Below are 26886 nucleotides of genomic sequence, written 5' to 3'. Positions count from 1 at the left end.
GGGAAAAATGGGGGTGGAAATGCACATAGTTTAATTGCAAATATAGTTACAGCTATATGTGGGGAATATATTTGAAGATGACATCATCATAGCTCCATATTTGCTAAGTTTTGATGTGGGGAAAAGGAGAATGGCATATGGAAGCACGGGCTGGTTGGTAGTAAGATGAAATAGGACAGATTAAATGATATTCTGCCACTCAGTGTCAACATGTTTACTGAAAAATGAGTGGTGGTAAGAATTAAGTGAAATGATATAGATACAAGGGCTTAGTAGCCCATGGGTCTCTCTCATTCTAAAACACCTGCGGGTAGCCTGATGCAGAGAGACAAGAGAGAAAGCCAAGGACAGTTTCTTTAGGACCTGCAAGCATCTTTGAGTGAACTTTGCCATTCCTTACATATCCTTAAAGCTCAATCCAGTCTCAATTGTGTTTTTATGCTTTAGGTTTACAGTGTGCTTTCCCCCCTTCATTGTAAGTTTAAATAAAGAAACTCTGTTTTGGATAATTGAATTGAATGAAAATTTTTCCTGTTTTCTCCTTCCCTACCCCCAAAACAAAGAATGTTCCTCTTGGAAAACATCCCTGTAATTTTATCTCAACAAGGATGGCTGCTAGAGAAATGGAATGTGGTGTTGCTATGGATTTAATGTTTGTATCCCACCACTGCCCAAAATTCATGTTGAAGCCCTAACCCCCAAAGTGATGATATTTGGAAATGGAGCTCCTGAGAGGTAACTAGGGTTACATAAGGTCATGAGGATAGGCCAGAAGTATAAACACCAGTCTGGCTCGGCAGGCTTGAGACCTACAAAGAGCCAATTTTTCAGTTCAAGTTCAAAGGTACGAAAAGACTGATGTCTCAGTGCAAACAGGAGCCCCCACTTAGGCTGTTTGTTCTATATAGGCTGATTGGGCAAGGCCCACCCACATTAGGGCCCACCCATAAATATTTAACTCAGTCTACCAATTCAAATGCTAATGTCATCTAAAAACACCCTCCCATAACGTTTGACCTAATGTCTGAGTCCCCCATGGCCCAGCCAAGCTGACAAAATTAACCATCACAATACCCACAGAGTGACTCATACATTTATTTTAACAGCATTTACCATATGACAGGTGTTCAATAAACCTTAGCTATTGATATTTTTATCATCATTATTATTCTCAAAAGTCTCTTTCTTATTTCCTCCCTAGTTCCCAGGATAGAAATGTCTGAGAAAATACAGTTAGTTTCAGGTACCCCAAAAAAGGCTGGTGTTCTCGGGTTGCTGCTTCATCAAGAATTAGTTCCTTCTTCAAGAACCCCCTGGCCAATGGGACCATTTGTTTGGAAACAGCAACTTCCTCCCTAAAGTGTCAAGTTAGTCAGCTCCCCTACCTCCATCCTGAGAATGCCCTAGTCTTCCACAACTTGCTGGAAATCTAGGCTAAGAAGTGAAGAGACTACAGGAGGTGAAGGAGGAAGCATTTTAAAACTCGGCGACTAGTTCAACTGAGCTCTGGGGTTGCAGAGATTAAATGATGGCTCGTGGCACATACAATCAGGGGCTTGCCGAGAGTTCAGGGGTATTACTGACGGCTCTGCTAACTTGTGAGTCCTCATTATGTTTCTTCAAGCTGAAAAACTCTGCTTAGAACCAGGAAAACAATGCCCTTTCTAGCCTGGCCCCTTTGAAGGTCATAAATCACTTTAATTAAGAACAGCTTTAATAATGGAGGACTCAAGATGCCATACAAGGGTTCTGCAAGCATCTATGAAATTAGGATGAAAAAACTCCCTGTTTCGTACCTTCCCCAAGATCATTTTCTGCTGGGTTAAATGCTTCTTTCCCAGCAGTGTCCAATGACAGTGCTCAACCAGGAACAGTGATACCACCTGCTCACAACATCTCGCTCCCGCCCCCTCCTGGCCAGAGTTGGAGCAGAGGGAGGATGCTCTGAGGGGCCTGTGGCATCTCTCCTGATGTGAGTTTAGCCCAAAGATAGGGGGAGGGGCGGGGGGGGGGGGGTCTGTTCCAAGCCCAGGAAGCCCCTTCCTTCCACGAGACAATGGCCAACCAAGTGTGGTGAAGAATTTGTCAAGCTGAAGTATTAAATTAAAACTGAAGTATATACACAAGAGCAGCGTTTCTCCACCTCAGCGCTACTGACACTGGGACTGAGCAATCCTTTGTTGTGGGAGTCTGCCCTGTGCACTTTAGGATATTGGCAGCTTCCTGGCCTCCACCTACTTGATGGCAGTAGCATTTGCTACTCTAGTTGTGACAGGGAAAGATGTACCCAGACATTGCCAACCATGCCCTGGGTGTAATGCTGCCAGATGCAGCAAATAAAAATAAAGTCTGCCCAGTTTAAAGTTGAATTTCAGATAAACAACAAATCCTTTTCAATGTATGCATTCCCATGCAATCTTTAGGACACACTTATACAGAAAAAAATTATCATCTGAAAATCAACTTTTACTGGGCATCCTGTGTCTTATTTGGTAACCCTACCTGAGGAGCAAAACTACTCCCCAGCTGAGAAACACTGCCCCAGGCACTTGGCCTTAACTGCATATTACAATCACCCGATAAGCTTTTAAACTACACCTATCCTGGACCAATTAAACCAGAATCTATGGGGCCAGGGCCGGGCCATGGATAATTACACATTTTTTTTTAGTCACCCCATGAGATGCTACTATGCAGCCAGGTTGAGAACTGGTGGCACTGTATTTCCAAAAAAAAAAATTCCCTGATGATTATATTAATATCTGAAGTACTTGTAAAAAGAAACCGAAACCAATAAGCAAAACATCCCCGGTCCCCAATGCAGAAACAAATCCTCTGGGGCCAAGGCCTGCTCACCCTACAGTTTTCCTACAGGTTTTGGATTATTCTGTCAGGAAGGTATGGGAAGTCATGCCCTGGAGAAACTCTCACACATGTGCACAGGACTCTCCTACTACTGATATGAATAATAGGCAAGCCCCAAATGTCCATTTGTGGAAGAAGGGAGAAATAAATTGCGGGAGAGTCACACAACAGAATATCATGTAGCTCTGAGAGGGAATAACTTACAGGTGCCTGGATTAACATCAATACTTATAAGGAGCCTAATGTTACCTGGAATAAAAACCAAAAAAGATACTTTTTTTTTTTGTAAAACTCGAAAACAAGCAGGTCCTAACAGTATTTTCCCCATATCCTTTAAAGATACATAAATGTGTACTAAGCCTATACAATGGGAAGGATAAAATCAAAATCCAAAGTAGTAGTTCTGTTTCTCCAGAGAACCTTGACTAATACACCAGGGGATGATGATGGGGCTGGTTGACGGCCACACTCTGGGAAGCAGTATTATTCAAAATAGCTGACTTCGGCTCTTCTAAAATGTCAGTGTTGTAACAGACCAACAACAAAAAAATAAGTGGACCCTTCTAATTCAAAAGGAGACTGAAGAGACATGATGACCAAATGCAATGTGTGAATCTTTGATTGGATCCTGCGTCTTAAAAAAATATCATGCATAGCTGCAAAGAATGTCTATGGGACAACTGAGGGAATCTGGATAACATAAGCTATGTACTAGATTATATTATTGTATTGATGTCACCTCTCTTAGGTTTGATAACAATATCCTGGTTATGTGGGAGAATTGCCCCTGTTCTTAGAACATAAAAACTCAAGTATTTGAATGACATGTTGCTCATGATGTCTACAATTACTTTCAAGTAGTTTATACAAAGAAAAATAACGTGTGTATACGGCACACTTAGACATACACACATAGAGATTGATGCTGAGAAAGAGAAAATGTCAAACAAAATAATAAGCAATCACTGAAACGCTTGTTACATGTGAGTTCCTATTAGGTGCTGGGTGTAAGTGCATAAAACAGCACTGTCCCTGCTCTAATGATCTGATTTTCCAGGGTGTGTCCGTCTGCTAGGGCTTCTGTAACAGATTATCACAAACCAGGAGGCTTCAAACAGCAGAAATGATTCTCTCACAGTTCTGGAGGCTGTAAGTCCAGAATCAAAGTATCTACAGGGTTGGTTCCTTCTGGAGGCCCTGAGAGAGAACTGAGTCCGTACCTCTTCCTTGCTTCTGGGGGCTGCTGGTGGTCCTTGGTATTCCTTGGTCTGTAGACCTATTACTCCAGTCTCTGCCTCTGTGGTCATGTGGCTTTCTTCCCTGCATGTCTCTGTTTCCAAATGCCCCTCTTCTTATAATGACACAGGTCACTGGATTAGGGCCCACCTTAATCCACTCTGACCTCATTATTGCCTAACTAATTACATCTGCAAAGACTCCATTTCCAAATAAGGTCAAGTTCTGAGGTTTTAGGGGGAGTTTACCTAGGAAACAAACTTCCCTTGCTCCTGGACCAAAGACCCGAGGAAGAAGGTGGTCAGGGGCCTAGAAGCACATGTTTCCTGCACAATCCCTGGGCCCCTTGTCTCCTTGAAATCACAGAAGTCAGCGTCCAGTGCAGGGCCAGCCATGGTACACGCCAGTGGCACCAAAGCCTTTCTGAGAGCTAAAACTCAGCCATCCCAGTGTCGTAGGCTCAATGTATTGCGAGAGCTGACTCCTTCCTGTCCCGTGTGACAAAGCCTGCTTCCTGACAGCACATTATGCAGAGTGGTGCCACTGCTCCCTTCCTACTGCACATCCTTCCTTGCAAAACTCACCTGCCACCCCACACCCATCACCCTTCTATACCAGTCCTCTCTTAGCAGCAGTGGTTCTCACTCAAGAGTCTCAGCCATGAAAATGTATGAACAGGGGCGCCTGGGTGGCTCAGTCGGTTAAGCGTCCGACTTCAGCCAGGTCACAATCTCGCGGTCCGTGAGTTCGAGCCCCGCGTCAGGCTCTGGGCTGATGGCTCAGAGCCTGGAGCCTGTTTCCGATTCTGTGTCTCCCTCTCTCTCTGCCCCTCCCCCGTTCATGCTCTGTCTCTCTCTGTCCCCCCAAAAATAAATAAACGTTGAAAAAAAAAAAAGAATATTTAAAAAAAAAAAAAGAAAATGTATGAACATATGTCCTCAGCTTCACGGTCAAAAGGGAATCCAATCAGGAATCTGGCGATGCAATTGCAAATTAAAAATTCATACCATAATGAGCGGAGGCATTCAAACTAATAATTACATAAACTCCTGTTACGGGTGGCATGGTAATTACAACAGGTACTTTTAGCAAATTTAAAAAGCATCTTAGGCTTCCATTTCCTTCATGAAGAATGCAATAAGCAGGTGCATCCCTGCACTGTCAGGTGGAGGAATCCCCTTAGAAACTGAGAGAGTAAAACGAGCACAGAGATCCCAATTCCCATTATCCCAGGATGGTAGGAAATTCACCACAAAGAAGAAAGACTGTGAGAGTAACAATAAAAACATCTGAAACCGTGACTATGGCACATGTTTGTCAGGTGGGAGATCCAGCTGAGAGTTATGTGACGGCCGTTTATACCACCCTCCTCTTTACCCACTGTGCTCTGCCCCTGCTGCCTCCCTTCTGCTTCCAGAACACCCACACGCATTCCTGCTCCTGGCACTTCGGGCTTGCTGTTTCTCCCACCTGGAACGCATGGCCCTCACAACTTCCTCAGCTCAGGGGCTGGCTTCTCAGACAGGCTCTCCAACCTTCTGCATCAGGTACCATCACCGCACGCTGTTTAACTGTCTCTTAGTACGCTCTTGCCATACCTGATTTCTTAAAACCACATTCACAGCCTGCCTCCCACACTAGAATGCAAGTTCCATGAGAGCAGAGACCTTGGCTGAGCTTTCATGGCTCAGTCCCTAGGCCCACTAGTGCATTTGGCACTCGGTCGACATTCAATAAATGTCCGAGAGTGAATACAAAATATGAATGAAGGAGTAAATCAATGAATACATGCTCATATCCATTGTTCTATTTAAGCCTTGAACAATCCTGTGAAGAAGGTACTATTATTATCTCCCTTTTAGACATAAGAAAACAGATTTAGAGACTCATGGGCATTTGCCAGAGGCACTAGGTCTGATGTGACAGAGCCTGGCCCTCCAGGTTGGGTCTTCTGTGTGCACTGCGTCTTGCCAGAATGTGAGGGCTGTGCCATCTGCAAAGTCAAGGAAAAAGGGATCAGAGAGTCGCTAAAAAGTTGATTAAATAGAACATGGACTCCCCCTCACTCTACAAGCAAACAAAACAGGTCCCTTCCTGTCCAGCCCCAGTGGGGACTCCAGTGTGCATAGTCTACTCTCTTACACTAGGACTTAAAGGCAGGGTTATGGCATCTCCATCCCTCTCTCAGCCATGGCACAGGTGGCCTGTTTCACACACACCATCTGAGGGGCTCAGGGATATTTACTGAGAGACTACACCTCACAGGAACTAGTGAATGAGAATGCCCAGACAGGTTGGAGCCAGGATGGGAATTCTGGAGCCTCAATGGACAGCCCACTAAACCCATCAAGATCCAGGGAAGCTGAAGTTGTGGGTGCTGAGTGGCAGAGGATTGAATGATCTGATCCTGGCTCTGCCCCTGACTTTGTGGCCCCAGGGACTAGTTTCTCCTCTATAAAGAAGGCGTCATAATCATACTCATTGTTTTAATTTTATGGTTATTCATTTTTGAAAGACACAGAGAGACAGAGCACAAGCAGGGGTGGGGTGCAGAGAGAGGGGGACACAGAATCTGAAACAGGCTCCAGGCTCTGAGCTGTCAGCACAGAGCCTGACTCGGGGCTCGAACCTGTGAACCGCGAAATTATGACCTGAGCCGAAGTCAGACACTCAACCGACTGAGCCACCCAGGTGCCCCTAATCATACCCATTTTAGAGGGTATTGAGGATTAGGATAAGTCATTAAGATAAAGGTCTCAACCCAAAGCCTGGTCCATGCTGAAAGTTCAAATATCATCATCAGCTCTGGGCAAAGCACAGACCTTGACAATCATGGCCGATGCCCCAAAGGCAGCAGGATCTCATTCCTCAAAGCACATCTATCCCAAGTCCAGTTACTGACATCCTAACTTGCCCCTCATCCCCAGTGATGACAACCCATGATACAATATCTGGGCACCATACCTGATGAGATGAGACGGTCCTCATCTCTGCGGGCCAACAGCAAAGTCAGGAGCCTTGAAGGGGCCTTTTTATCTGAGTCACTTGCCTCCTGGCACATGGTCAGCCTACAAGCGATTCTGTAACAACTGGGTCAATACCCCTCCAGAAATGTCTCATCCAGGATGGATGGCCTACCAGAGAGCACATGTGGCCTGTTCCCCAGCACTTAAACCCCCATTAAGCTGGACTCTCCTTCCAAAAGAATCTCAGGGAGGGAAGGATGTTATTCTCTCAAGGGCTTTCTGGAAGTCACAACGTTAGAGAAAGAAAGATGGATCTCCTCCTTGCCTCCTTCTGACTTTACAGGTGTCAGAACTGAGGCTTGGCTCACATAGATGCCAAGAGGTTGAATGGGGATTTGAATCCAATCCTACTGTATCCAAAGCCCTGCTTTCTCCATTGAGAAATGCAGCTCAAGACCATCAACATGCTTTTCCAGAGAAAAGATACTCTATCTTCAGATGTCCATCCACACCTACCACTGCCTGGGCTGGAGGTGGCTCTCCCGAAGCCATGCCCACCAAAACTGGTAGAATGACAAGAGCACAATCCAAGAAGGTATTGACATAACTGTGTGCTATGTTTACATGGATACTGCCTCTCCTCTCCCCCGAGCAGACTCCAAGCTTGTTCATAACCCCTGACAACTACTGTACCAATGGCTATTCACTTATTCCTAATTATGGGTGGGTAAAATTAAACTTACACAGAGCAAAGAGTACAGCCTATGTGGGCTGCATTGTTATACACTCCTACTGCATCTAATTCTTTCCTTCAGACTCCCATCTCCTAATTGTTCACTCAGTGCTAGGATCACTTGATCAATAGTTGTCTTGTACATTGGGAGAAGCACTAAATCTTGTTCACTACTATGTCCATGTGTCTGGCATGGAGGGAACACTCAATACATATTGGTGGATGGCTGGGTGGGTAGATGGCTGGCTGGCCATCTGGCTGAAAGGAGTGAGTGAAGGGAAGGAGGGACAGACAGACAGATGAAAGGGTGGGGATGGAGGCGAGGGAAGGAAGGAAGGAAGGAAGGAAGGAAGGAAGGAAGGAAGGAAGGAAGGAAGGAAGGAAGAGATGGGCAAATAGACAGGTGAGTGGATGGATGTGAAATCTGGTGATCTATTGGGCCCCGTTCAGGCACAATTTGCAATTTTGTCTGGTACAGTGTTGCTGACAAATTCAGCTTTACTAGGTCATCCTCCTTGGAATCTTTCCCAGATTTCTGGGGATGCCTCATTAGTTCCATTTCACAGATAAATAAACCAAGATGCAGAGAAGAGCCTTAGCCAAGGTGACCCAGAGGGTTAGTAACAGATGAGCCAGACTCAAGGTCTCCTAGTCCTTTGTCCTGGTCTCTTCTTCCCTCTTCTCCTGGCACTGGGTGCCCTAAATTTCAGTTAATCCTGTGGCCAGATTGAGAAAATCCTTGTCTCACTTTCTCATGACATGGAAATATTTCCCGCTCTCTTTCCTCTCAGGCAAGTACCAGTTTCTGAGTTATGGGTATGTGGATCCAAGAAGGATCTGAAAGCCTTGGTGTTGACAGGTAGGTACACACCCATGATTCTCAAACTTCAATGTGCAAAAGAATCAACTGAGGGGTGCACTGTGGATTCCTGGGACATATCCACAGAAATGTATATGAGTAAGTCTGCAGTGGGGTCAGGGAAATGGCACTTTTAAATAATTACCCTGGATGATGCTAATGGAGGTGATCCATAGGCTATAGCTAGAAACACTAGTATGGGCATTTGAAGGTATTGATCTGGCCTGCTGAGAACGTATGTCTGGGCATTGAGGTCCAGGCCCCCTGGGGCAGTAAAATCTCTGATGAGAGGACAGGAACACAGGCTCAAGAACAGTGGTCAAGAATCTCCATGTTGAGCTTGTGGTCAGGCCATGCCCCTTGGGTGGAGTTTGGCAGCCCCGCTGGAGCAGTCAAGCACCCCCCCATGCCCCACCATCCGCTGCCCGGGTAATAAAGGACGAGCATGTGAAGGGATACTGCCTATCCAAAGGAAAAACAGTAAAGATAGCAGTGACAGATGACAAGGGATCAGCCCTCTGTGCTCTTCCCAAGCCTGGCAGGTTCCTGGGCCCTCAGCTGGTCTAAGTTTCTTAAATAAGCTAGTGGACAGAAGGAGGAAACCCTGCCAATGACTGATTTCTGAATTTCCTCTACCCAGGAAGCTGAAGTTTCAGTATCCAATTTAATTTAGAAAAAAAAAAAATACCAAAATAATGCTGTTTCTTGTTTTCCAGTATTGAGTAAAAACTCCATACCAGGACATTTCCTTATTTTTCTGGAGTAGATCCAGGCCTGAAAAGAGGATTCTCTGGAGTTTCCACACAAAAGGTCCCACTCGCTTTTGTTTTGCATGAAGTGCAACATACTGGAGATCCAATGAGAAGCTATGAACTCCTGGCAAGTGTTTGGTTTTTAGTCTCTCTGGGCTTTAGTTTCCACCTGGGGTGTGGGAGAGGGGGCATGGGGACATGTGGAAAAGTTCCTGCCTAGTTCAATTAAAATAAGCAGGAGATCCTACTTCTGCAATTTCTAATTGAGCACATATTACGTGTTGGACTTCTTACCGGAAACAATTATGTGTAAAATAAACATAATTTCTGCTCTCGTGAGACCCTTAGTAAATATTTATTTCTTAACCCAAGGCCCTTTGACTTTCTTAAACTACACTATTATTCTGACTTTCTCCACACCACCAGGAAAGTCTTACTCAAATACCTTCTGTTTGTTTATGCTATTTTATAGAAGATGGCCGCATGCCAGGCCATGTCCAGGAGGCTTTGCATGCACGTAATTCTCAGAACAATCCACAGAGAGATAACTGCATTATTTCTCCTACTGGAAAGATGAGGAAATGGACCTGGAAGGTCGCTCAGGTAAGTGGCAGAACTGCGATTCACACCCACGCAGCCTGACTCCAAATCCAGACCCCTAGCCTCTTCAACTAACCGCCCCTTGTGAAAAGGCAGGCATGGGACCGCGGTCCTCCTGCCCTGATTCAAAGCCAAAACATTATACAGCTTAGCCTCCTGCCAAAGTCCTATGCTTGCCAGCCCTCCTGACTACGGCCCCAGCAAAGAGCTCATCTCCCTCCTTCCGTCCACTTGAATGATTTCATTTTCCCTCTGATTCCTGGCCTAGAAACTGCTCTACTGAAAAATGCTGACTTACCACCAGTGCTCCCACTATGGGGCAGGTACTTTAATTGCTTCCTGAAGGGGCCTTTTGGTGCTCTTCTGAGACCCTGGTTGGAATTTTTAAAGAATTATAATTTCTCAAAGCAATCCGTCATTAAAATTCCACAAACCTCACAGCCTCTCCCCACTGGTCTGGGCTCAGGCTGGCATCTCTCCATCGCTTCTCAGAGGTTGACTTTGGGAGGGTTCCTCTGATGTCTTGACCCTACATTTCCTCCTACCTGCCTCTGGGAGCTGTTACGAGGCTCAGGTGAGAAGGTGTATACCAACTTCCTGGGGCATGCCTGGAAAACTGGGTCCTCAATATTAAGGTAAATGAAGACCAACACTGAATTTAACTGCAGTTCAAGAGGAGAAGTGACTTGACTAAGTTCTCACAAGTAAAGATGGTTTCTCGAAGGTTATTTGAATACATTCAGAAGTCCAATACTTTGTAACGCTGCCTCCATTATAATGCTTCCTGGGATCATGCCTCATGATCACAGGCAACTCTAATCAGTGTGGAAACTGGGGTGGGCAGGTGACACAGAAGAGGGAAAACAAAGGAATTTAAATTTACTTAGCACTCACTGTGTTCTTGTCGCTTTGATTCAACAATCCGTTTAAGGAAAGGGAACCTGCCGCATTTCACAAATAAGGAAATTGAAGCTCAGAGAGGGTAAGTAACATGCTCATGGTCACACAGCAAGTAAGCTCTCAAGTCAGGATTCCACACAAGTCGGCCCAACTGTGAAGCAATCCACCACAGAGCTAACCTGGAACTATGCCCTCTGTCCATGTGCTTGGGGTATGGCAGGTGGCTTTATGAAGGAGTCTACTTAACCATTCCAATTCCCTATGGCTCCATCACTCAGTGTGTGGTTTTAAAACACATTCACAAATACTTTGACATTCCTCCTTTCAAAAGGTCTTGAGTCTGTGCTGAACCTTCTTCTTGGTAACTGTGAGTAACAAAGTGATCTTTTTAGTGGCAATTGTCTTCTGATCTGTTGGCCTCACTAAACTTCAACCTTTCTATTAATACACCGTATTTTTACGCACTTGGTGGGTCATGTACATACTATAGGCCTCAACGGCCTGATCTGGAAGAGAATCATGCTCTAGGTCAGTATTTCTTGACATCACTCCAGTCTTGGGATTCTTGCCATACTTTACGTATTTTGTTAAATGGGCTCCCTTTTTTAAAAAACTAAAGAAATGGATTTTAAAAGGAAGCCTTACACAAGTGCAAAATCAATATCACTTGCCATAAATATTAGGTAATGATAAAAATAAATACCACGGATACAATAAATATAATGAGCTAGGTCCGGCTGTCTTTGCAAGGCTCTGTGCTTCGTAGTAATAAAGGGAAGTTAGTGAGATCAGGAGAGGCGTGAAAGCCACATTTGTACCAATCTTAGCCTTTCTCTCCGACAAGGTAAGGCAGACTGAGGGAGAAAGGGGATGGGAACATATTCTTCAGTGTGACTTCCTATGTTCCGTGCGTGCTATGTTGTTATTAAAAAAATAAAAAAAAAACAACTACTTTACAGCTCTCAGGTCTCTCAGACCTCATTATTGCAAACACTTGAAGCCATTCATCCTCTACTCCAAGTCTCCACATGGCATACAGGGCAGGAAGGTCCAGAGGGGAGTGACCAAAACCTAACTCCCTGTGCATGTTATAAAAACACAAAAATGTCTGCCAGACCTAAAACAGCAGCTTGGCCCCGTTAGTGATTAGGCAATCTCTGGTTTTCTGTGTGACTGGACCTAAGTCGTCATTTCCCTCCCTGAACCTCAGTCTGCCCACCAGTGAAGTGCGGGGACCTGATCCTGACAGCCCCTTTTACCCTAGAGATCCCTCCCCAAAGGGGCAGAGGATCTGCCTCCATTGCTCACATGTGTGTCCACACACGCACACACATGCTCCCCCGCTGGCCTCCATTTGCCTCGGGGACACCAAACAGGAATTGCATTTAGTAATCAATTGACTCCCCTTGACTTGGTTTGGTGCCTTTTCTAAATAACAAGAGCGTGGCAACATCAGAACCTCGCGACAATCTTTATTAAGGAAGCTCCCGGCACCGTGCGGAGAAGACGCAGGCAGCATGTGCAAACGTGCTAAGGAAATTATTTCCATCAGCTCCAGCTATTTGAAAGCAATTGAAAAGTTTCCATTTGAAGAAAAAGTAATTTTCCTGATGTGAGTTTCGAGCTGTTTGTCTGCCCCCACCTAACGCTGCCACAGCTTGGCAGGCTCCACACTTCCTACATTTTATTAAACCACAGCTAAGTGGCGTCATGCTGTTAAAATATTGTGTCGCTTTTTAAAGTGATATCATTACCTAATAATTTTGAGAGCTTTATTTTTTTTTTCTTCGTTGCCAAGAAGAGAAATGGACCAAATGGCTTGGCAACATCTCTGCATTATGGAGATGGGGAGTGCAGGGTGTGGAGGAATATGGCCCCGAAATGTGGAGAACGGAACTCCGGAGGTCAAAAGGAAGTGCATGTATGAATTCTTCCCCATCTCATGTTTCTGAAGAATTGGGAAAGATGTGAACTGCAGGTAAACATGGTCAAAGCAACATCGGACCCCAGAGGTAGATTTTCCATGGAGCTAATGGGGCCCTTGTACCTAATTTTAAAATCATAATTCTGTCTCTTTGAGAGAGTGTGCTTGTTTTCTATTCCCGTCTAACAAATTATCACAAACTTGGGGGCTTAAAACAATACCTCTTTATAGTTCACAGTTCTGCAGGGCAGAAGTCTGGCATGGTGTGGCTGGAGTCTCTGCTTACGGACTTCGAAGGCTGAAAGCAAGCTGTTGACCAGGCTGAGCTCCTATCTGGAGGCACGGGAGAAAAATTTGCTTCCAATCTCATTCTTGCTGCTCACACAATGCAGTTCCTTAAGGCTGTAGGACTGAAGCCCTATTTCCTTTCAGGCTGTCTGCTGGAGGTAGCTCTCAGTCCCCTCAGACTGAGGTAGTCCCCACCTACTACATGGGCCCCTGCATCCTCACGCGGTGATAGTGCATCAAATCCTTCTTGTTAAATCTGAGCTCCTCCTTTCCAATCAACTGGAGAAACTTCTCTGCTTTTAATGGACTTGTGATTAGGTCAGCCATATTATCTTCCTGTCTTAAGGCCAGCAATCTAATCACAGCACTAAAATCCATCATATTCCCAGTCCCAAGGAATAGGCAGGTAGACATCACAGTACGTGACAGGGGTGAGAAATCTCTGTGGGCCATTTTAGAATTATGCCCAACACAAATAGGCACCAAATTGTATAATCTTCAGGCCCCACAAAACTTGGATCTCCCTCTGTCTGATCCCTTTGATCTTCAAAGCTGCCATTTGGACCATTTTAATGGCCTCAGATTGATCTTGGGTCTTTAATCTCTTTTTCAGACTCGACAGCTCACAAATTTAACATGCTCTCCCTCCCCATGGCCTACATAAGCAAGTCAAAATGGAGCTGGGCAAGCAAGGCTGCAGTGGCCACCTATGGTTTTTCTGGAAACCACTTTCCTTCTCTGTTAACAGCCCCCTGATTTCCTCTCCTGTGCAACTGTTCTCCCCTTACTCAAGCCTCTGTGGTTCAGACAAGGGTTCCATGTCCAGCTGTAATGAGGAGCAGGTAAGGCTTATTTAGTCAATTCAAAATGCCCTCTCTTCTCGGTGTCAGTGCTTGGTACCTGGATGGCTAAATGACCCACGCTGACCCAAGGCAGATTAGCAGAAGCTTCCAGAAAGGAGTGTTTTTTCTCTTTCCACTGAAGCTATAAGCGGTAAGGATGATGTACCTAGAGTTGAAGGGGTACAGAGATGGAGCCTACTAATGAAATCAGTTCAGAAGAGCAGCCTTGCGAGCAAAGGGAGAAGAGTCCTAATTATATCATTTGAGCCTTTTGGTTGTACTGAGCCTGCAGACAGACTACCCTTGGACAGAGTAACTTATTTCTCTTTTTATTTAATTCATTCACTCATCTATCTATCCATCCATCCATCCCACCATCCATTCATTCTTTCTTTTGTTAAAAAGAAAACCACAGGCCCAAAATGGCATCATTTATGCCAAGTCACCAAATCCAGGCTTAGGTATCTAACCTAATCATACTTTCAACCTCCGCCAGAAATATGTCTTAACCATTCACTCAAGAACTTTCTGGTCAGCACCAATAAGATAATCTGTCACACAGGCACTCTCTATCCTCCAAAGGAAGCTGAGGTAATCCACCTCTAAGACCCTTTTGTCCCCAGAGGAAGGTGACCTCCCCTGAAATAATCCCTTTTTTTCTGTTGATGACTTCCTTGTCCTGCCTTTAAAACCCTTTCCCCTTCTGTAACTCTTTGGAGCTCTTCTCTACTTGCTCAGTGGTATGCTGCCTGATTCAGGAATCAATTAATAAAGACAATTAGATCTTCACATTTATTTAGGTGAATTTTGTTTTTTAACAGGTTGAAGCTATTTGGTGGTGGGTTTCTGTCCCTGGCAAATAAAAGACTAACATGGATGCTCCTGTGGCCACCTTCCAGCCCACCCTCTCACCCTGCATCCCCACATGTGTGCCCTTCTCCTGCCCATTCTCCAGCCACACTGAAATGCAAGTCATTCCTGGGAGGTCATCTCCACCCATGACACTGCCACTGCCTCTGCGCATCCTCGTGGTGCTCTGCTCAAATGGCACCCTGTGCTTCACGTCTTACCACCTTCTCCCACACTCATTAAAAGTTAATTCTTCCTTTTCTTGACTCTTCTACCTACCTATCTTCCAGTCTTACCCCCTTTGGTCTGTTCTTAGTCCTGTTCACACCCAATCCCAGTGTGGGGCACATAGTTATGTGTATGTTTGTGTGTGTGGCAGGACAGGGATATACCATCATTTCCATCTTAAGACAAAAAAAACAGAGGTTCATGCAGGTTAGGCCAGACCAATCTGAAACCAAAATCTATAATCTTAACCACTATAAAATATTTCACTTAATTATCCTATTACCATTAATACTGCTATTAACAGTAAGAAAAACTAAACATTATCACACACTGACACTTTGCCTTGCAATGTGGTAAAAGGTAATTTAAATAGATTACCTCCTTTAATCTTCAAAACAATCTCCTAAGACAAACGCTAATGTGATGCTGTTTCACTGGCAAGGAAACTGAGTCCCAAAGAGGTTAAATAAGTATCCAAGGTCATGCAGGTGGAATTCTCTTTTCTGAAGCATTGCTCTTGAAGACTGCATTTGCAAAGCTTGAAGAGAGAGAGAAGAGAGGGAAAGAGAGAAAGAGGGAGGGAGGGAGGGAGGGAGGGAGGGAGGGAGGAAGGAAGGAAGGAAGGAAGGAAGGAAGGAAGGAAGGAAGGAAGGAAGGAAGGTTGGTTGAATAAACTTGAATGTGGGTATAAACTTGAATGAAGCTGGAGAGACCTGTGCATTCAACCTCAGAGACCCCTTAAAATAATGGCAAGAGGGACTCCAAGGATGGGTGAAAATGCCCAGCAGGAAGCAATGCCCTCCACCAACTCCTTCCCAAGACAACACCCTGTCCCTGGGTCCAAATCTCCATTTTCAGTCACCCAAGCCCATCAGTTTGGACTGTGTGTTTAAACAGGATTTTCTTTTTTTCCATTTTTTTTTTTTAATTGGAAGGAAGCTTTAAACACTTTGAAAGTGGCCTCGGGGACCAGCTCACAGCTTGCTCCGCATCTCCTCCTTTTGAGGCTAGCGTCCCTGCAGCCACATTGCAAGCTCTGTTTTCAATTACAAAAGCTTGTTTGAACATGAGCTGTCACAGAGGCTGTTCAAACAGGCTTTTGTAATTGAAAAGGAGGAAAAACAAAAGACTTCTAACCTTCCAAAGCCAGGGTGGGAAGGAGCTGGTCAGACAACTGTGGGACCAAAATGGCGGTCTATAGTATGGGGATTGAGGCCAGCCAAGGAGGCAGCTGGGTTGTTTTGATTGGGCTGAACCACAATGGAATCAGGGCATGATAAAAAAAGTTAGAGGGTTGGAATCTGATAGCTGAGAAGTACATGAATGGATATGGAAAATTATAGGGATTCCCATCAGTGGTACTTAAGGAAAAGATTTTAGATCATTCGTAGGTGATCATTTATAGATGGCATAAACAAATTGCTACCTATGGTAAGAATTTTAATTGTTATTTTTTAGATTTAATTTTATTTTTAAATTTAATTTTTTTCCCAATATTTTGGAATCCATCAAGCAAAAAGTCTCAGTTTGTTACATATAATATTTTTAATTCCTAAACACTTTCTTTTCTTCCCTTTTGACAAAGACAGGGCAAGCCACACACTTGCATATACATTATGAATATGCACAGAATTTCGTAACACTGTTTTGTTTTCCTTGTGTTTCAAGAAAAATAACAGCTTCCAATTTAAGTACGTTTCAGTTAAGATTAAGATTAAGTCAATTTTAAAATATTACATGAATAATAGAGCTAGTGTATGAAAATACAGCTTAACATCATGGTGGTATATGGATACTGTAAAAATAAATGAAGACGTTGAGGAAAATCAAATTTGGGGACATGGGTTTGGTGGCTAAGAGTTTGGATTATGGAGTGACTGCATATATTGACATCCCAACTTACCGCCTACTAGCTCGCCTAAATTGTATAAACCACCTCTGCAAGATGGGACTAATAAAAATATCTAACTTAAGAGGCTGCTCTGAGGATTTATAAAACAAGCAATCACTCCATAACTGTTTTCATATTATTGTTGTTAAAAATAAGACTACCATTTAGCTTGAGTTTCTCAAACTTGAAGAACCCATAGACTCCTTTCAGAGAAAAAAACCACTGTCAGTAATCTACAACATGGATGAAAATTTTTGCAGACCTCAAAAGATCTGATTTGTATACTGTGGGTACAGCCATTACAAAAATAAAAAGAGTGAGGTTTAAGTGATTTACCCAAGGTCACAGTCACACGACTAGTGCCAGAATCAGAGGTGCAGTAGAATCCGCCATTCTTTTTTATAGGGGTTACGGACATTTTGGAAGGGGATAATTATTGTGTGGGTCATTTTTGCTCTTCCTAATATTTTTAGCATCCCTATACCCTTCTCCCCCTACACTTAATTCCAAAAGCACCCCTAGTCCATGTAAAACCCCCAAATTTCACCACACATTTCCAAAGACAACCTGGGGAGGTGGCCCCTTGCCCTGGTTAAAAACCTCAGCCTTCCTCCACTATACTGGTCATGAGCATTTTAGAAATAAGATTTCTAGTGCAAGGTGTGGTGTTGGTAAGCAGCGGCAGTAGAGTTCACAAACCTCGTCCTGCACAAGTGTCATATGATTAACTGTATGTACATGAAATATCAAGAAGCAGGGGTTTGGAAAGGGTACGCTGTTCTCGCATTCTCGCCTTCTCCTTTCACTAGGAAGGAGAACACTGTATGGCTTGGAAAGACCTGATATCTCATCAGAGTTTAATTTTGTTCTGTTAGTCCAATTCCCAGCTCATTAAGTTAGAATACCACCCCAAGTGAGCAGGGCACCCAGTTTCACAGCCCTGCTCCCCAGGTGAACAGAACAACAGGTGGGAAGGTAGAGAAGGCCTGATGCATATTCTATGAATGACCTAAGGAAAGAGGAGTTTGGCTCACCAGATTCAGAATTTTAATTTGTGAGAGTGAACACTGCCTGAGTTGAGATGAGGCAGCAGAGACAGCTGTGTGGAGGTCTGTGCTGATGCACAACCACAGAAGGCCCTAAGGCTCGTCTTTCAGGGAAAAGGGTGGAGCAGACCTGAGAGACTGAGAAGGAAACCTGCTGCTCACATGCTGGCCCTTCTCTCTCTGTCTCTCCCTCCCTCCCTCCCTCCCTCCCTCCGTCTCACTCTCTCTCTCCACACACACACAAAACATAAAATTAACCATTTTAAAGCATGGAATTCATTAGCATTTAGTACATTTAAGCCTTGAACATTTTCATCACCCAGAAAGGAAAACCCATACCCATCAGCAGTCACTCCCCACTGCCCCTCCCCACCTCAGGCAACTACTAATCTACATTCTGTGTCCATAGATTTCCTTATTCTGGAAATGGAATCATATAACATGTGATCTTTTGGGTCTGGTTTCTTTCACTTAGCATCACGTTCTCAAGGTTCATCCATGTTGTAGCATGAATCAGAGCTTTGTGCCGTTTTCTGGCTGAATAATATTCTCCTGAGAGCCCACAATTCTGTTTATCCACTCATTACTTGAGCTGTTTCCATCTTGTAAACACTGCTGTTGTGAACATTCGTGTGCAGGTGGTAGGCACTATGGGGGTAACCCTTAACTCATAGAGGTTTGCCTGCCATGGTGGGGGGTGGGGTCTGACGGCTGGTACTCAGGAGAGGCAAGTTTTCAAGGAGACAGGAAAACAGCAGGACGGTATGGAAGACCAGCTTCAGTGGGAGTCTGTGCTGATGGGCATCAGGTGACAGGAGAGCCCCAGACTTATGGCTGAAAGAGCCAAGAATACATGAGAAGAAAGAAAAGGTCCCTGGCACCAACATGGATACCTTGTGGTTTTGCCTAAAGAAAGCTCTCATCTTTATCGCGTTCCTAGTATCTGCAAAGGAGAAGCTTCCAGCCAGACACTGGCCCTGCCCCCAATCCCTGGGACTCACAGAATCACTACAGTCCTGGAGAAGGAGGGCAATATCTCCAGTCATAAGCTCCTGGTATAAAAAACCATTAAGACAGACTCACACAGTCAGGATGTTCCTAGGATGGTGGGAACACCAGGGAGGTCTCAGAGGGTCCCTATGGGAAATATAGGAGGTCATGGTGATTAAGAACTGACTCTGGGGACAGAGGATCTGGGTCTGAATTCACAGTCATCCTCTTCAGGTGGGACATTAGGGCAGATGCTCTGATCCCATGCACACCCCTCCCCCTCCAGGCCTTTGCCTGAGCTGGGATGATACAGAAGGTTCCTGTTACAATTTGGCTGTCCAGAGCCTCCTTCTCACTCGGTGGGGTCCCTCCCAGCCTTGTTCTGAGGGCTGCCAAAAGTCCCCCGTGAGCCACACTGGAGGCTCTCAGACCAGTTTAGTAACTTATAGAAGGGGAAGTTCAGAAAGAAAGGCCCTCCTCCTACACAGCCATAGAATTCTTCCTTTTGTTAATTTAGAGTTTATTATTTTTCTTATTTAAATTGTAAATTACCCTTCCCTGGAAGTCTCCCCTAAACTGGCCCATTACCACGACCTTAGCAGCCATTTCCCCCAGCCTGGTTATAGATTTTCTGATGGCTTACATGCATCACTGGGTGCAGAGTGAAATTATCAGCTGCTCCAGCAAGCCTAGAGAGGTTAATGTGGAAGCCGGCCCAGGCCTCACAAGGAGCCCTCTGGGAAGAGGGAAGGGGAGAATCCTGGCCAAGGCTGCCTCTGTCCCTGCTCCCCAGCTAGAGCTAGGAAAGAATGAAGAGCCAATCTCTTCCACTCAGCTCGGGAGCCCATCCAGGAAGGGAGGCAACATGCCTGTGTCTGCCAAGCCCAGTGGTTGCAATCTTTCAAAGGCTTGAATATTTTACACTTCCTTCTGTGGCTGGGCTCACATGCAGAATGGAGTGCCATCGCCCCTGAATTCCAAATTTACTTTAAGTAATTAAACTCATTTATTTCCATCTGAATACACTATGGGGTTGGAGGAGTTTATGGAAATCTGGGTAGAGAGAATGAATAGATAAATAAATTACATGGGGGTGGGTGGTTACTGATGGAGATGGGGGGGAACGACCTAAGCCAGCAGTAGCTTTCTGCCAGAGGGCAATGGGGACTCTGTATGGCGAGCACTCCCACCTAGGTCCTGTGTCCAGCATGGGGAGAAGGTGGGCTCTCTCAGAAGCATTTGTAGGGCCTGGTAGGTGGGGACTATTCTCTACTGAGCCAGGCAGAAACTTCCAGTGTGCTCCTTGCAGTAAGACTACAGAGTGGGCACATTGTATCTTGGCTGACTTTCTTCTACCTGCTGTATCTCCTGGCCACTTCCTTTTTCCCTTTCTTCTATGCTTCCTTTTCCTCTTTTTCTCCTTGCTTCAGTAAGACTAGGGAGAGGGCAAGGTCTGTCTTGGCTGGCTTTCTTTTACGTGCTGCAACTTCTGTCCCCTTCCTTCTATGCTTCCTTTTCCCACTTTTCTCACCCCCTTAATTATTACCCTTCAGGAAATAGTTCCTATTACCAATAGTCTCATCAGTATCAATGACTGGCTCTATCTCAAAGACAATTTCATTTTGATGCCCTCACTGGTCCTTCTAAGTCAGATTAGATCCTTTGTGCATCTGAATGCTCCCCTCACTCCCTTCCTCCTCTCTCCTCTCTCCCAACAAGGGCATTTGCTTCTACCTTTCATCAAGTTCTACCTTGCACTATGAATGATTTATATAAAAATTGCAAGCTGTCTGAGGGCATGGCATCTGAATGTTTGAATTGGTAAAGAAAGATATCCTCTTAGGGCAGAGGAGACAGGAAAAGATCCCTGTCACTTCAGAAGCCACCTGAAAGTCAATTATGAACTGGAACTGGACCAAAATTCCTGCTTCTTGGTCTTTCTCTAACCCCACTGCTTATTATGACTTTTCTGTTCTCTGAGATGCTTTGCATGATACCTATATCCTAAGAGGTACTTAGCAATATTTATAGCATTGCATGGAATTTACAGGGGTTCAGGTAAATTTCTGCTATCACGTCAGAGACAGAATGTGGATTGGAAGTGCTGATTCCAGTTACCCCTGGGGTCTCCCGCTCACCATCAAACAGGGAAAAAAGAAGAGATTCTTCATGCATCATTCTGGCATTGTACATATTCACATGCCATCACACAAATATGAATATACAACTCCATTAGACATAAAATTTTTATGCTTTTCCATTAAGCTCATTGTTTCGATGCATCCTTTTTAATTTTTTCCTATCAATCAGTTTTGAAAATCATAATAGTTTGCAGCAAGAGTTTTCATACATTGTTCTCGTGAAGAATATTTTATTTTTTATCCCACCTCAGCCTAATTACCCAGGAAAGGCTCTGGATCTTACCTGAGTATTCTCCTTATCTCCATACTGGGCCGCTTCTCAGACATGGGCTTTCAGTTGCCCTTGAAAAGGATATTCCCTCCTAGTGCAGGACAGGATCTGCCCATTCTGATGCCATGATAAGGATGAGGGAGACAGATGAAGATCAGTACGGCAGTTACTCAAAAAGTTGTGATTGGGGTACATGGGAGGCTGAGTCTGTTAAGCATCTAACTTTGGCTCAGGTCATGATCTCATGGTTCGTGAGTTCGAGCCCCGCATAGGGCTCTGGGCTCACAGCTCAGAGCCCGGAGCCTGCTTCGGATTCTGTGTCTCCCTCTCTCTCTGCCACTCCCCACTCGCTCGCTCGCTCTCTCTCTCTCTCTCAAAAATGAATAAATGTTACAAAAAAAAGTTGTGATTGGTTTATCAAAAAGTTTAAGAATTACTGTATGACCTAGCATTACCCAAAAAAACCGAAAGCATTTTCTCAAACAAATCCTCGTACACAAATATTCATAGCAGCACTCTTGATGACAGCCAAAGGCTAGTAACAGCCCAAATGTCCATCAACTAATGAATGGTTAAGCCAAATGTGGAATATCCACACAATGGAATGTTATGTTGCCATAAAAAGAATGAAGTGCTGATACATGCTGTAATACGAAAGAAACTTGAAAACATAATGCTAAGTAAAAGAAGCCAGACAAAAAAGGACAAATATCATAGGATTCTATTTGGATGAAATATGCAGATGGACAAATCCATAGAGGCAGAGAGTAGATTAGTGGTTGCCAGGGGCTTGGGGTAGGAGGGAATGGGGAGTGTCTTAGTGTACAAGATTTCTCATTGAAGTAATGAAAATGTTTTGGGACTAGACAGTGGTGTTAGTTGCATATCATTGTGAATGTATTAGATACCACTAACCTTAAAACAGTTTATTTTATATTATGTGGATTTCATCTCACTTAAAAAAAAAGCTGCAATCTTTGTTTCAGGCTTTCAATAGGGTAACTACATAACTTATTATCCAATCCAGGATATTTTAGAGGGGGTTTTAATAATTTAACCGGGGCAACAGGAATTAATAAAATTTCACTGAAGTGTCAGCAATTTCTACATTATTTCTACATATCCAGATGACACGTATAGACACCTGAACTAATTTTCTAGGTACTTACATGAAGTCAGATGAGAGGCAGTAGGTTAAAAATGCCCCACCTCTCTGGCACTGGGAAATGAGGTGCACGTGTGATTTCTGCCCAAAGGTCACATTCCCAGGCTCTCCCATGCCTCCTCTGCACCCAAGGTTTGCTCTGCCTGAATGCCCTCCCCCTCTGGGCACCTACTGAAACACCAGTGATGTGAGGCTGAGATAAAGATGCCTGGCCTGAGAAGCCTCCCTGACTTCCCAGGCAAAGCCAGGTGCTGCTTCTTACCTTGTTTTCGTTTGCTGCATTTACCACTATAGTTGTGCATATACTCCACTCCCATGACTGTCATCAACTTGAGGACAGGGAGTACACCGTATTCAAAATCTCAAACACAATGGCTCCAATGACATTCTTGAGTAAATCTTGGTAAGCTGAATGCACTAATCGTAATCAAGATGGGGAATGCATATGGCTCATTCATTCATTTAACTGGCTTTAAGTGACCATCTACTATCTGCCAGCTTCTGGTGATAGTGTGGAACTAGGTAAGCACAGTCTCTGATCTCAAGTTGTCCGTGGTTCAGTGTTGGAGAAAAAAGGTAGAATTCCAACTGTGATAAGAGATACAGAGGACTGCAGGCTACTGCTGACTGTCCTGGGTGATAGGGATATGGGATTTGATCTGGTCAAGGCAGGCCTCTGAAAAGGTGGTGATCAAACTGAGCTCTAAAGCATGAGGAGGAGGATCTGTAGGGTGGGGACAGAGTAATGGGCAGAAAGAACAGGGAATGCAAGCATCCTGTGCAGAAGGAAGAGGGTCATATCCAAGCAACTGAAAGGGAATTAGTTGGTAAAGGTAGAAGGAGAGAGAGAAGAGAGTGAGGAAGGAAGGGCAGAGGTGGGCAGGGAGAAGGGACAAGGTGACATTGGAGATGACCAAGGGCTAGGCTATGCAATGGGAAGTGATTCTAAACAGGCAAGTGTCACAATTCAAAATGCATTTTGTAAAAATCATTCTGGCTACACTTTGAGAATGGATTAGAAAGTGAATTTAGTGATAAACCTGAAAATAATATACTATTGTATGCAAACTATCCTTCAATTAAAAAGTAATAGAAATTAAAGATAAAGAAAAGAGATTTGAGGGACCAGGTTGAGAATTAAGAGGAAGTTATGTCAGGTGTCCAGGTGAGAGAGGATGATGGCATGGACCAAGGACATGATCATTTCTCTACTGACACAATTCCCCAGTTCCAGAAATCTGCAAAGCCACCCTAAACCCTTCCCAGTGCCCAACGTGACTCCCATAGGTGGAGTCAGAACCATCTGCGGATTCCCACCTTCTTTGACTAGAATCATTGTCAGGTCCTGACCAGTTAGCTAATCTTGAGAAAAGTAATCAGAATATGAAACCCTTCATTTCTTCATAAAATGCAAATGAGCCATCAAAGCCCCAAACCTCTCAGGCAGTTGGGAGGATTCAGTGAAAGATGCACTTAAAGTGCTTAGCACAGTGCCCAGCAGTGAGCACTGAATGCACGTATTATTACCTAGTACACTATTATCAATCATTACTTTTTAAAACAAGAAAGCCCTTTGGTAAGCTTCTCCTCTGAAGTGTGTACTCTTTTAAGGGCAGAAGCTTGATCTATTTCTCCATGTGTGAATGAGAGCCTGGCACCCTGTGGGTGCTCAGTGAAGGGGCTGTCTAATGTGGGAGAAGAGGAGTGAAAACTGGCCCATGAATTCCAGGTTATAAAGCAAGTTAAAGTGAGGCTATGCAGGCAGAATGGGGGGGAAGGGAGCAAGGAGACAAATCAGATTCCTTCTAATTCACTTCAACACCGGCCCCCCAGGGCATCCTAGGAGCACGGGATGCAGGCGGCCAATCACTTGCATCTGAGACCCCGTTGAGAACACAGCTGAGTTCTGCTGCTGGGCAGGAGTGGTCCAGGAATGCTAAACCTGCTTCTCCCCATCTGTGGGAGAGTTTTCTCTCTTGCTAAGAGGATGTCATTTCCTACTCTCTCCCAGCTCAATCCAGGAGTTGTGCCTCTGAGAAGTTAAGCTAATAAAGTGGCGGCCATGGTGGCAGTGATAAGCGGCTTAGCATGGGGGCCTGGTGCTGACCTGGCAGCTTTCTCACCTGACAACCACTTGTGGAGCTTATGAGAAGGGAAAACGAGAATTATCTTTCCCTCCTGGGAGATCACCCTCTCGCTTCCTTAGAAATTAGTTACAAGGCCAGGATGCAGTGAGGGATTCAGCACTTCTAAGTTATAAAGGGAAAATGTTGGGGAGGGTCACCCTAGGCTCCTACAATGGCTTAAGGCTGATGGTAAATGGCCTAATTTAGGAAGAAATAACGGTCAAGTAGAGACCTCTTCCCTAAGATTTTTCTCTGAGCTTATTCTTATGAATGAAGAGTCGGGGGAAAGGAGGAAGGGAAAGAAATGAAGAGAAAATGAGACGGGAAGACAGAAACTAAGAGAACAGCATCCCCCAACAACAGAGTGGGGAATTAGGAATGATCAGGGCTGGCATGAATAAAGTCACCTAACCTACAATGGTGATGAAGGAAAATTAGTCTTTTTATCTGTTCTGATTGCCCAAGTATCAGAGACCCAGTTCAGACGCTGCACAGATTATTGGACACAGATTTTTGCTTTGAGCTGTTCATTGTCTACCATTTGTACTTAAGATCGAGCTTAAAATCCTTAACAGAGTCTGCAGGAACCTGCACAATCTAATCTCACATCAACCAAGGGACAAGCATTATCAGCTGCTTTGAAGACTGGTAAAATGAGTAAGACAGCTTTTGCCAGAAATGCTATGTGCAGTTCACAGGGCAGTGTACTGAACAACTCTAAGGATCATCATTACCAACATGATCATCATAGATTTGTAATACATATACAGAGACAGGTACACACAATTTTTTTGGGGGGGGCCCATAACAGTAATATGTCAGGTTGGTTGCCTTCTGAAGACTTTTCTGACCACATACTAAACGTCGCTCTTCCATGTTACTCTTTATTGTATCATCCTATACATTTCCTTTAGAGCACTTAGTGTAATCTAAAAGTATAGTATTTGTTTACTTTTCTTTATTATCAGTCTTCCCACTAGAAGGTGAGCTCCACACAGGCAGGGACCGTGATGGTCTTACCTCTTTTAACCCTTGAAGAATAAGTAAGTACTCAGTTGTTTGTTGATTGTGTAAATGAACATCACTAAAGTAGTGACTGGTATTTTAGTCTCTGGATTGCTCCAATCAGTTGTGGCATCCCAAAACATGGAAAAGATTCAATAGCCAGTTGATTAACTTTGACTCTATACAAACTATATGGAAACAAATGAATGGGAATGGAAAGACACAAGCCAGATCAGTGATGATCTTGTCCTCTTAGGATCTGTGAACACATGGAGAATGCACTAATATGAGCCATCTCTATTCTAAAACATAGAGGAAGGAAAGAGAGTGGGCAGTAAAAAACGGTGCTGTGGGCAGCCTCTGAGACAACCCCCAATGATACCCACCTTCTGGTTTTCATGACTTGAGTAATCCCCTCCCCATAAATGTAGACTTAATATAATGACTCATTTCTAATTAACTGAATACAGAAAAAACGATGGCATGTCACTTTCTTAAAAATTTATATATTTTTTGGGGCGCCTGGGTGGCGCAGTCGGTTAAGCGTCCGACTTCAGCCAGGTCACGATCTCGCGGTCCGTGAGTTCGAGCCCCGCGTCAGGCTCTGGGCTGATGGCTCGGAGCCTGGAGCCTGTTTCCGATTCTGTGTCTCCCTCTCTCTCTGCCCCTCCCCCGTTCATGCTCTGTCTCTCGCTGTCCCAAAAATAAATAAACGTTGAAAAAAAAAATTAAAAAAAAAATTTATATATTTTTTTAATTTAAATTTTCATTAGTTAACATACAGTGCAATACTGGTTTCAGGAGTAGAATTCAGTGATTCATCACTTACACTGAACACCAGTGCTTACCACATCAGTGCCCTCCTTAATACCCATCGCCCATCTAGTCCATCTCCCACCCACCTCCACCCATCAACCTCAGTTTGTTCTCCATTTTTAAGAGTCTCTTGTGGTTTCTCTCTCTCCTCTTCCCCGCCTCCTGCTTCCCATACATTCATCTGTTTTGTTTCTTAAATTCCAAATATGAGTGAAACCATATGGCATTTGTCTTTCTCTGACTTATTTCACTTAGCATAATACATTCTAGCTCCAGGGGCGCCTGGGTGGCTCAGTTGGTTGGGCGTCTGACTTCAGCTCAGGTCATGATCTCACAGTCCATGAGTTCGAGCCCCGTGTCGGGCTCTGTGCTGACAGCTCAGAGCTTGGAGCC

This window comes from Lynx canadensis, chromosome E3 (genome assembly GCF_007474595.2).
Source record: "Lynx canadensis isolate LIC74 chromosome E3, mLynCan4.pri.v2, whole genome shotgun sequence".
NCBI classification, from domain to species: Eukaryota; Metazoa; Chordata; class Mammalia; order Carnivora; family Felidae; genus Lynx; species Lynx canadensis.
The sequence above is the reverse complement of the archived record's forward strand: the minus strand, read 5'-3'. Positions refer to the sequence as shown.